Below are 11,835 nucleotides of genomic sequence, written 5' to 3'. Positions count from 1 at the left end.
GACTCGATGCCAAAGTGGATTAATGATTTTCTGAAAAATAAAGGCAGCCATATCATGTATTAATTTGTGAGTAATTTTGGATTCTCAGAAATAAAATGCAAAAAGTTGAAAAAATCGTAATTTTCTATCTTGTTTCAATTAATTTGCACAAGGGTGTAAGTCTCATACTTGTAATATTTAAAATATTAAGAAGTTCTATATACAGTTGCATTATTTTACTAGATACATATAATATTTATATAAAATGCATCTGAAGGATTTTCTACATTTGCCAATACAAAAAGAAAGAGTGAGATTATAGGTGTGTTAATTATGATAAGGAAACATTTATTTCTTAGCAAATTAAGGATAGAATGATTTTACTTGTGTGTGTGACTGTGGTATTTTTAAGTAAAAGGATACATACAGGTAATTCATAACCACAGTGATCAGAGGAAGATAAAGATCTAGTAGCACTGAACCACTGAAGTTAAAATAATAAAGGTGGAATCATCTCAGTGTATGAAATTATGTGTGTTGAAGATTAAAATTTAAGATCATGATGTGAAAAACCTAATGAAGTAGTGTAGTATGAAGAAGAAAAACATTGTACACACCAAAATAATTGAACAATAATGCTGTTTCTTGGTCGTGCTTGGTTCTTCACTGAACTACACAAAACCAACAGTACATGAAATGGGTTTTAAAGCACAAAACTGAGGACAAGTGTTTCTATTAAAGCTCATTATGTGATGACAAGGACACAGTTGACTCAAATTTTAGACAGGCTTCCAATCAAAGAAGAGAGAAATTATGATTTTTAACTTCAGCTAATCAAACACAATATTGCAAATTGACTACTGCATTGTTATGGGAAAATTGGGCTAGCAACAATAAGTTTCAGTCATACAATTCTATAAAAACAGAAATAATTCATGGCTATTGACCTCTGGAGAAATATTTCAATCTCAAGTTGCAGGTTTACTGTTGTCTATGAAAGTCTGAAAATATTACAAAAATTTTATATATTATACAAACTAGTACTTCCATGATAACTATGGCTGCCACATGTTTAAGAAACATAATACTGCAAATCCAGAAAGAAAACAAAAGGACTTAACATATTTTTGGATGGTAAAATTTTTATAATCAAATATTTGAAAAGCCTTGAAGATAGAAATGTAAATTTTGGTGGGGTAGAATTCATCTTCAGCTAAAACAGCTTTATTTTTCTTTAGAATGAATTGCTTTCAAATTTGGTAAATGCAGTTAATTTAAGGGAGTTTACGAGAAGGCTTGATAAATTTTTGAATGGTAATTATTGACTGAGTGTTTTGTTTTTATTTTATAGTTTATTATTGTGAATCTAGATAGATCAACAGGCCCCTTGTTGTTCTTAAATTGTATTTATGTGTATGCATATTTCTGTGGTCTTTTGAATTATTTTATTGTTTTCATGTTTGTGAACTTTCAGTAGCTAAGTAAGTAGTTAAGATAATATTTTATATTATTTAATCTTTTATGGATTTGGATGAACCCATATTCCCTGGATCTACAGCAGATGGAGTCATTGGAGGATTCTCTAGGGTCTTGAGGGCTAATCCCTGCCATTGGTTGCTCCATCCGTATACTGTCCTACAGTATATTCTCACTCATTGGCTCTAATAAAAATTTCAGACCAGCCTTAGGCATAGAATGCAGTAACAGAAACTACAAAATCACTAAAATCAGAAAGAAGTTCTTATCAATAGATCCATTCATGATTTGGCAACTTTTGGGGTTGAGCAGCAACAAGAATAAAACACCTCAAATAGTAGGTTAAAAGATTCAAAATAGCCAGAAAGTTTTCAAGTTTGCTGTTACACAGAAATAGTCATAATTCAAAATACAGAATGAAAAAGAATTATAACTGGTCAGGAAAACATAGTTAAGAGTGTGGGTTTAAGATGTAGGGCTTTGCTCCAAAAACAACAATTTGTCCTGGAAAGTCCTATTATGACCAAAGTTTGAAAAACCTTGTAATAAACCTTGGCCAAGTTATATGTTTAAAGACTAGTGTATGCTTGCTAACTTGCTTGTAGAACATGATCCCAACTATTTGCAGACAACTAAGTTGATACAACTAACCTCAGCTTGACCTAAACTAGCTGTCTTGAAGGTTCTCATAAGCATTAAGAATGGTACAGAAATCTCCTGTAACCTTACTACATTCTCTCCACTACCACGTGGACATTGGTGGTAGTTCCAAGTAACAGAGTACTAGTCTTGTAGAAAGGAATTGAGGATTGAGACTTTAATTTAGTTACCTCCACAAGTGAACAAATTAGATCAAGTGTCATTTGAATGTTGACTTAGATCATCTGACCATTAACACTCCATAACACTAACATTTCTTTCTGTTTCTATTTCCTTCAATTGTAAGTTAAGCAGAGGAGAATTTCTTCATCTCACAAGAAATTGTTACTTTTTGCCTCCATCACTTATGCATAGTCTACATTTTTGTGCACTATGACTTACTTTATACTGTTAGTGAATACTTAGAAATTATTTAAGAAATTAAGTACTTAAGGAATATTTCAGTCTGCTAATGAAAACAATTCCATCATAATGAAACAAAATCTGGGTACCTAAAACTTACATTTATCATGTCAGTTGCACTATATTATTTAATCTTTTATGGATTTGGATGAACCCATATTCCCTGGATCTACAGCAGATGGAGTCATTGGAGGATTCTCTAGGGTCTTGAGGGCTAACCCCTGCCATTGGTTGCTCCACCCGTATACTGTCCTACAGTACATTCTCACTCATTGGCTCTAATAAAAATTTCAGACCAGCCTTAGGCATAGAATGCAGTAACAGAAACTACAAAATCACTAAAATAAAAAAGAAGTTCTTATCAATAGATCCATTCATGATTTGGCAACTTTTGGGGTTGAGCAGCAACAAGAATAAAACACCTCAAATAGTAGGTTAAAAGATTCAAAATAGCCAGAAAGTTTTCAAGTTTGCTGTTACACAGAAATAGTCATAATTCAAAATACAGAATGAAAAAGAATTATAACTGGTCAGGAAAACATAGTTAAGAGTGTGGGTTTAAGATGTAGGGCTTTGCTCCAAAAACAACAATTTGTCCTGGAAAGTCCTATTATGACCAAAGTTTGAAAAACCTTGTAATAAACCTTGGCCAAGTTATATGTTTAAAGACTAGTGTATGCTTGCTAACTTGCTTGTAGAACATGATCCCAACTATTTGCAGACAACTAAGTTGATACAACTAACCTCAGCTTGACCTAAACTAGCTGTCTTGAAGGTTCTCATAAGCATTAAGAATGGTACAGAAATCTCCTGTAACCTTACTACGTTCTCTCCACTACCACGTGGACATTGGTGGTAGTCCAAGACAGAGTACTAGTCTTGTAGAAAGGAATTGAGGATTGAGACTTTAATCTAGTTACCTCCACAAGTGAACAAATTAGATCAAGTGTCATTTGAATGTTGACTTAGATCATCTGACCATTAAAACTCCATAACACTAACATTTCTTTCTGTTTCTATTTCCTTCAATTGTAAGTTAAGCAGAGGAGAATTTCTTCATCTCACAAGAAATTGTTACTTTTTGCCTCCATCACTTATGCATAGTCTACATTTTTGTGCACTATGACTTACTTTATACTGGTAGTGAATACTTAGAAATTATTTAAGAAATTAAGTACTTAAGGAATATTTCAGTCTGCTAATGAAAACAATTCCATCATAATGAAACAAAATCTGGGTACCTAAAACTTACATTTATCATGTCAGTTGCACTATTTATGAATCTTCCTTTCTACAGATATCACATTACTACCATTTCAGATCAAGCCAACTTAAATGTAGATAGCCAACATCTGTAAAATACAGGTAAGAACTGTTTTACTGCAAGCATGATATGGAAGTCATCCATTTCTCATATGCATTTCCAGAAAATGCAATACTACTTTGAACTAAAACATTAACACAAGTATAAATGAAACAATGGTTTACTATTTCTTCATCTACTGCCTTAGAGGATAGTGTCAACAGTTAGCTTCATAACTCTAAATATTCAGATGAAACTATTATCACTTAATTCTTTGCTCCTTATGCTGTCAGTGACTGATTTATTTTGTGTTGAGCAACAGTTGTGAATAACTTTATGTAGTTTAATACACATGTGCCACACCTAGCATGCACATGTATACTTACACACACACACCTGAGTTTGCAACATCCATACGACATCGTGACGCCAAGGTGTCTTGCATTAAGGCATTCGACTGTAAGTTTGGCGAATCGAGGTGATTAAGGTCGCGAGCTCGAATCCCCGTCACACCAATCATTATCGTCATTTCAGACGTGGAGGCGTTATAACGTGACGGTGAATTCCATTATTCGTTGGTAAAAGAGAAGCCCAAGAGTCGGCAGTGGGTGGTGATGAATAGCAGCTTTCCCTCTAGTCTTGCACTGCTGAATTAGGGACCGATAACCCTCAAGTAGCTTTGCGTGAAATATAAAGCAAGCCAAGGTTTAACGAATCTGCAAGTTCTTGAAGCTAGAAAAAGAAGTTCACAATAATTTTGATTTAAAACATTTTGCTAAGGATATAGCAACACAACACCAGTTTGTACCATAGAGAGAGAAAGATTTGGCATGAATGAGCTCAAACTTAGAAAAGTAGGGCTAGTCAAAGGTCTTCAAAAGCAAGTCTGAGATCTATGACAGCAGAAGTGGATTTTGTCTAAAGTGTCACAACTTTCTTCACAATCCATGCACTCCATATAGTTTACTCACCATATAAATGGATTGTGGGAATTTTGAAATGTTCCAGTTATGGGTGAGAGTTGTAAAACAAACTTAATATTTGAGTAACGTTAGGTACAATTATCTTATGACGGTGTGTTAGATTTAAACGGCTTTCTAGTAGGAGTTTTGAATTTTATTTTTGCAAGCGATAGTTCACACCATGTTTCTTTACGTAACTGTGCGAATCACGCCGCGGGTAGTTGAATTGGTGGTTATTGTGTTATGTTACTAGAAACTTTTTAGCTTTCCTCCTGCCCCTCACTAATACAGCGGTAAGTCTACGGATTTACAACGCTAAAATTAAGAATTCGATTCCCCTCGGTGGGCTCAGCAGATAGCCTGATGTGGCTTTGCTATAAGAAAAACACATGCTTTCCTCGAGTACTGAATCCGGCATGGCCAAGCGTGTTAAGGAGTGCGACTCGTAATCTGAGGGTCGCGGGTTCGCATCCCCGTCGCGCCAAACATGCTCGTCCTTTCAGCCGTGGGGGCGTTATAATGTGACGGTCAATCCCACTATTCGTTGGTAAAAGAGTAGCCCAAGAGTTGGCGGTGGGTGGTGATGACTAGCTGCCTTCCCTCTAGTCTTACACTGCTAAATTAGGGACGGCTAGCACAGATAGCCGTCGAGTAGCTTTGTGCGAAATTCAAAAACAAACAAACAAACAAAAATTATCGAGAACTATTACAACATAATATATCTTAGTTTATGGAAAGTTCTAGACCTCAGTTAGGATATTTATAAATACGTGACCAAAATCTAGCTCAAGTGATATAAAGATAGCCAAAATAAGTTAGAGATAAATAGATCTACAGCAGGGACATGTAATTTATTTTTCATAGCAGCCACAAATGTGGCTAATGAAAACAACGTTGGCCACATTATTAAAAAAAATATTGAATGATATTAGTTTAATCAAAATAATTGCACTTCAACTGATCTTTAGTGTGAAAATTGATGGGGTTTTCATCAACAAATTCGTGAAATTTGGCTTAATATCTATGCTCAAAGAGCATATTAGAGCTGCCTCTAAATTTATGTAAATAAGCCGAGATCTGTATCTAGACTTGAAAAAATCTAGCATAGAAAATGATGACTCACACACCCAAGTGGATACAAACATGGAAAATAATTTTGAAATAAATTCGAAAACAAACAAAGAAGACTGTACAAATTGTACAACTTTTATATCATCACGCATAGTCTTGATATGAAAAAGCAATTCCGTGTGTTTGAAACAATGTGTGACACCCTTTTACATTTTCTTCTCTTTGCATTAGACAAATTATAAAGATCTCCTCCATAAAGCTCTAAGGACCACTTCAAGTAGTAGAAGTTGGCTACCATGTCGTGATTGTTGTAATGATGTCACCACATACCATTCTACAGTCATAATTTATTAGAAACATTTCGTGTGTTTCATGCATCAATGCAATTACAATTATTTGGAAGTTAGCTGTTCATTCATTTGCTGATAAGTTACATAAGTAAACATAAACTGGAAATTAAAAAAGAGTTATTTATAAAAATAAACAATATCATACGGAAAGCACTAATTTTTTTGAAATTATTACAAAACTTTTGGTCAAATTTTAATAAGATAGTGTCTAAAATAGTTTAAAAACTAAATTTTTTACCATAAAGTAGTTTTACTTTGCTACTTAATCTTAACAGTATGAAACTGGAGCTTCATTTCCATGTCCCCTTCAATAATAATAAGAAAATGTATGTTATTGTATTAAAATAAAAAGCTACACGATGGGCTGTCTGAGCTGTGTTTACCTTGGAGAATCTTGCCCTAGATTCAATAAGTTTTATAAGTCTCACGTTTAACACTAAGCCATCGGGAAACCAGTAAGAAGGAAACCAAATTTAAGAAGCGAAATTCAAAAAACAAACAAACAAACAAACAAAACCTTCGTAATTAAATGGTCCAGCATGGCCAGGTGGTTAAGACACTCGACTCGTAATTCGAGGGTCGCGGGTCCGAATCCCCATCACACCAAACATGCTCGCCCTTTCAGCCATGGAGGCGTTATAATGTGACGGTCAATCCCACAATTCATTGGCAAAAGAGTAGCCCAACAGTTGGAGGTGGGTGGTGATGACTAACTGCCTTCCCTCTAGTCTTACACTGCTAAATTAGGGACAGCTAGCGCAGATAGCCCTCGTGTAGCTTTGCGCGAAATTCAAAACAAACCAAAAAACAAATCGTAGTTGAATTTAGGTGTTTATTGAAGGTGGAGTTATGAGCTGAGTTTGTGGGTTCAAAACTTCAAGAATAGCTTGTATCTTCCCCTTTCATCAAACCAACTATTCCAGTGACTAGTGCTGAAAGTAAAAAATATGTTTATTTGTTGTTTGTTTTTTAATAAGCATAAAGCCACTACCTTCAGTCATTTTTTTGGCTACCACAATCACTGTATCTTAATCTGATGAAACATCTTTAAAATAAAATTGAATTAAAAGTTTACTGCCACATATCTCTGCTGACATCTGTGAAACAAGAATAGACTATATGTTTTTATTAGTGGCTGGCTACAAATTAGTGTACAAAATATTCCTGATACAATTTCTGGAGATGATCAAATCTATAAGAATGAATGCTCATTGGTGCATCTTAACACTAGTCTTGCCACTTCATTGATCAAGATTAAAATACTGTACCACTAAAATCATAAAGTTCAAGTACCAGCTCGAAAGCAAAGTTTGAAATAAAATGCAGTTGGCTTTCTCCAACAGAGAGTTATAGACATTGTGTCTTAGCAAGGGGTAAGTGTTAGTAGTCACAAGTCATTTAAACAAAGTAGGTCAGTATATATACATTGTCTGAAACCAGTGTTCACGTATTTAATCTCATGGTGAAGATGCTGATGGAATTCCATATGGATGAAGAAGCAAATTTTATTGAATTGTGATCAGGACAAAGTACAACTCTAGTTTGCCATCAGTCAGCTTGGCTGGTCATTTTATTAAATCCACATTGTCAAAGTTTGACAGTTTGGAATTAATAGATTAAGATGACCACTCGGCGTATCTTATGATGATATACAAAGTAAAAGAGCAACATTCAAACAGTTTTTTTTTTAAATTAACGGTGTTTAACAAGGAGACCCAACTCTCAATCATCATAATCATTATGTATATCTGACTGTCATCAATTTGTGAGTAGGTTTATTCACAAGAGTACAATGAGTGACTTTATCAGTCCATGAAAGATGTTTATGATTGTGTTAAACTGAAATGCAACAGATACATTTTAACAATAAAATCAGATAAGGATAAAGTATTTGGATGCGATTTGATATCAACTAGTAGACTGTCACTGCTGAGATCTAGATAGCAGGTTACTTATTTTGTCACAAAATATTTTGATGTAGTGAATTAGGAATTCACCTCTTTAAAAGGACCAAATCTGTAGTATAAAATGTAGAAAAACTTAACAGATACCTTAATACCTCTAAAGCCTTATAGATAAAGTATATGACGATAGATATCTAGAAATTACCGAGAATTCTATGACAGAAGAACTTACTGAGATGTCCTTTGCATCTCAAAATGTTTCCAACTTATAGATACAAGGAAAACATTAATCATATTATGAGTACAAATGAACATTATCATCTTTCAGAATGTCAAATTTACTTAGTATGATCTTACAGAGTCCATCACTGTGTTATATGGTTATGAGTAGTTAGTTCCTAGTCTAGATGTGAGTTATTCCAGTCAGTTCAATGTGCAAGGAATCTGAGGTGAACAATAAAATATTGTTGGTTTCGATATATTAATAGTGAAGAATTTGTTTATTTTAATGTGAAGTTTTAAAAAGTATTGTTCATTAATGCAAGGTTTAAATAGGTGCAGAATAGTCTGGAATGATGTTCCACGTTCTGAAAATTCAAAATATTAGCGTTCCTGATATTCTGGTTGGATCATGCTGCATCTACAAAGTGCATCACAAAAGGGTATAATACCTATTTCAAAATCTCAGTTTTACTTTTGTCATTATAAACCATTCATTTGAATATATTTTTTTCAGTTTGGCAAGCTTGATAATGAATAGTACTAGTACAAAACAAAGCAATCTGATCATTTAGTTTCACTTTAATGTAAGTTGGATCACTAGCCAATTGTGTTTTTAAAGAATACTTATTGAAAAGAAAGAGGTTACAGTGTTAAGTTGGTTGGTGAAAAGATCTGATGTCTTCAAATGCAACTATAAAAGTGTAAACTTAGTTTTCTTGGGTGAAAGTCAGGACATGAGAACAGAGAAGTTACTTCTGGTCACTGACTAGGTTGCTATGTAGTGCTTCATGTTGTTGATTGTTTAATTTAGTTCAAGATGTGCTTTTGCCAGGATAAATTTGCACCTAAAATTCGGAGTTTAGAATAAACTTGTAGAATGACAGAAAGAAGACCAAGCACATAATTTTTAACTGCATTGCTACTATCACAGATACCCTGTCTTATTTTCTTATCCAATATCCAAGGAGAAGACATATGTCAATACTGATGCCGAGTATTAACAGTATGTGAAAGAGAAAGAAGATGACCATCATCATTATGAGGCCATACCATCTTGAAGACATCACAGAAGATGCTCACCCATTGTCCTGAAAGTTCTGGCTATCTTCAGTACAGCCAAAGCCACGTTCAAATTGTGTTACAGAAAGAACTGGTATTATAGTGGGCTTAATTGCGCTTCAATGCTGTGGTTTCTATGTTTTCTATCATCATTATCACTGAAAACACTGGTTAAGATTATGTGATTAGATGTATATATGAAAAAGTATATAAATTTTTCAGGTTTTACTACGCCCTTTTTACTTTTGATTGTCTGTGAACGTTTCTGGTGATAGCCTCATCCATACTTTTAGCCAGTAGCTTAAGGCATGTAGAATATGTGAAATATATGGAACAGAAGGGCGAGGAGTGAAAGTAGAAGATAGAAGACTAATATAAAAATTAGAGACATCTGTGTGAGTGGAGTCATTGCTTGATTTTTGCTGCATTCTTCACCCGATTCAAAGCAATCATCTGAAATTGTATTACTATAAAAAATCCTCTTCCAAAGATGGAATGTCTCGAGATCTAAGTGATACCATATGGGTTCACTCGGCAGTCTTTCAATGCACTTATCTCAAATCTATTAGCAGATGAAATGCTCGAGAATGTTCTTGAATGTAATTTTCTTCAATTATCTACAAATGTGGCAAGATAAATGCATTCACACTTCGATTTGCTTTAGGGACATTTTAGTTCTACACAAGACTGAAAGTGCAGCACAACTTATCAATAAGTGTTTAAAGAAACAATCTTTATGCTCTTTCATCACCCATTTAAAAAGGTTAACATGACTTAAATTATCACCATTATGAAACAGTGGTATTTACAGGTACCTGCCATTACATTATATTTTGCTATGATCCAATCAATAGTTGAGGGAGACTCTCTTTATTCTTCAAAAATTTGGAGACATGGACATTGAAGCAAAGAAATTATTCAGTGACTTATCACACAGATATAAACATCATTGTCAGATTTATATCAACTTTATTTTCTGAAGCAGTCTCAGAACATCTCAGCTGAATTACGCTAGTTTGTAAAAATTTTGATTTTTCCAAGTATTCACAGGAGATATAAAAATATTGACTACTCTTCTTTGTAAAGTCACAGCTCTGTGAATCAAGCATTATCTATCGCATTTGTTTCACCAGTCTCACTGGTTACTTTGAACAGTTTATGGTTTTATCAATTAATGCCTAGGAATCAGCTGGAGACTACTCTAGTTAATCTCAAAACATACAGATTGAACACTGTAACAGTAAATTTCATCTTTGTCTAAATATGTTCCTGCTTGTGGTAAGTAGTTAGCAGAGTCTAAGGTACAACAACTTAGACTTTCCATAACTACCTGTACATCTCTTACTAAAATAAATGAAGACGGAGAACATTAATATATACCTTACTATAGCTGGCAAAACTTTCCTAGTCCTTGTTACTCTTTCAGATTATATCCTCATATCAACAATAGTTTTCTTCTCTTCACAGCAAGATTTAAATTTTTTCAGAAAGTATTGTTCCATGATCTAGATTTAGAACTTATTTCACTCTAAGCAGAATTAGAAATAAATAAAGAAGCCCACTGTGAATAATTCCTGTTTATGTGAGACTGCCTCACAGCATGATAACACTAAAATGTAATTTGGTAAGTTGCTGTACAGCACTCAGATTTACTCAAGTATACCACCACAAAGTATTAAAATCTGTAAAAATCAGCAATTTGAGGAAGTATTTAGCAATAATGTAGAACGAACATCAACAGCAAATATAAAAGTGCTCCAAAATACGTGTAAAACAATGAATAATGTGATTCTTTATTCACAAACAAAGAAAGCCCTGAGGTCTTACTATCCAGGTTGACTTTAAAGTTATTGGTCAACTGCTCTGGCTGCAGCTGGAGCTATGAAGAAAAATAAATACACGAGACGAAGTCTCGAACCAGAATCATGATAGTATTAGACAGTTAAGCCACAATAAAGGTTTCTAGTGAATACCTCATAATACTATATTTCTTATGTCAACGATCATTCCTATTATATGATATGATGTTAATGTATTATGTTCAAGAGAAATAAACATTTAGTGAATACTGACCTACACAGTTATATCAATTTCTGTATTACTCTTCAATTTGTATACATACAGTCTACTTTCAAGTGAACAATGTAATAGAAATATAAGTACAAGAAAATAATTGATCTCTAAATGAAAAGGCTTTGTAGGGCTTGTTACTGAATTTGAAACAAAACCCCACAAAAACAAATAAAACAGTGATAATATATCACCAGATCGGCAGGCTAAGATGTCTCGACTATACATGGAAAGTAAAATCTCCATATCACTGGTTTTCCCAAACTGTCTAGAATAGAATCCCAGATTCATCATTATACATTTTTTTAGTTAACTTTAGAAAATACTATTTTTACGTATATTTTACAACACACTTTCACATTTGGAAATTCTGGTTC

The sequence above is a fragment of the Tachypleus tridentatus genome, chromosome 6, assembly GCF_004210375.1.
Source record: "Tachypleus tridentatus isolate NWPU-2018 chromosome 6, ASM421037v1, whole genome shotgun sequence".
Classification (NCBI taxonomy): domain Eukaryota; kingdom Metazoa; phylum Arthropoda; class Merostomata; order Xiphosura; family Limulidae; genus Tachypleus; species Tachypleus tridentatus.
The sequence above is the reverse complement of the archived record's forward strand: the minus strand, read 5'-3'. Positions refer to the sequence as shown.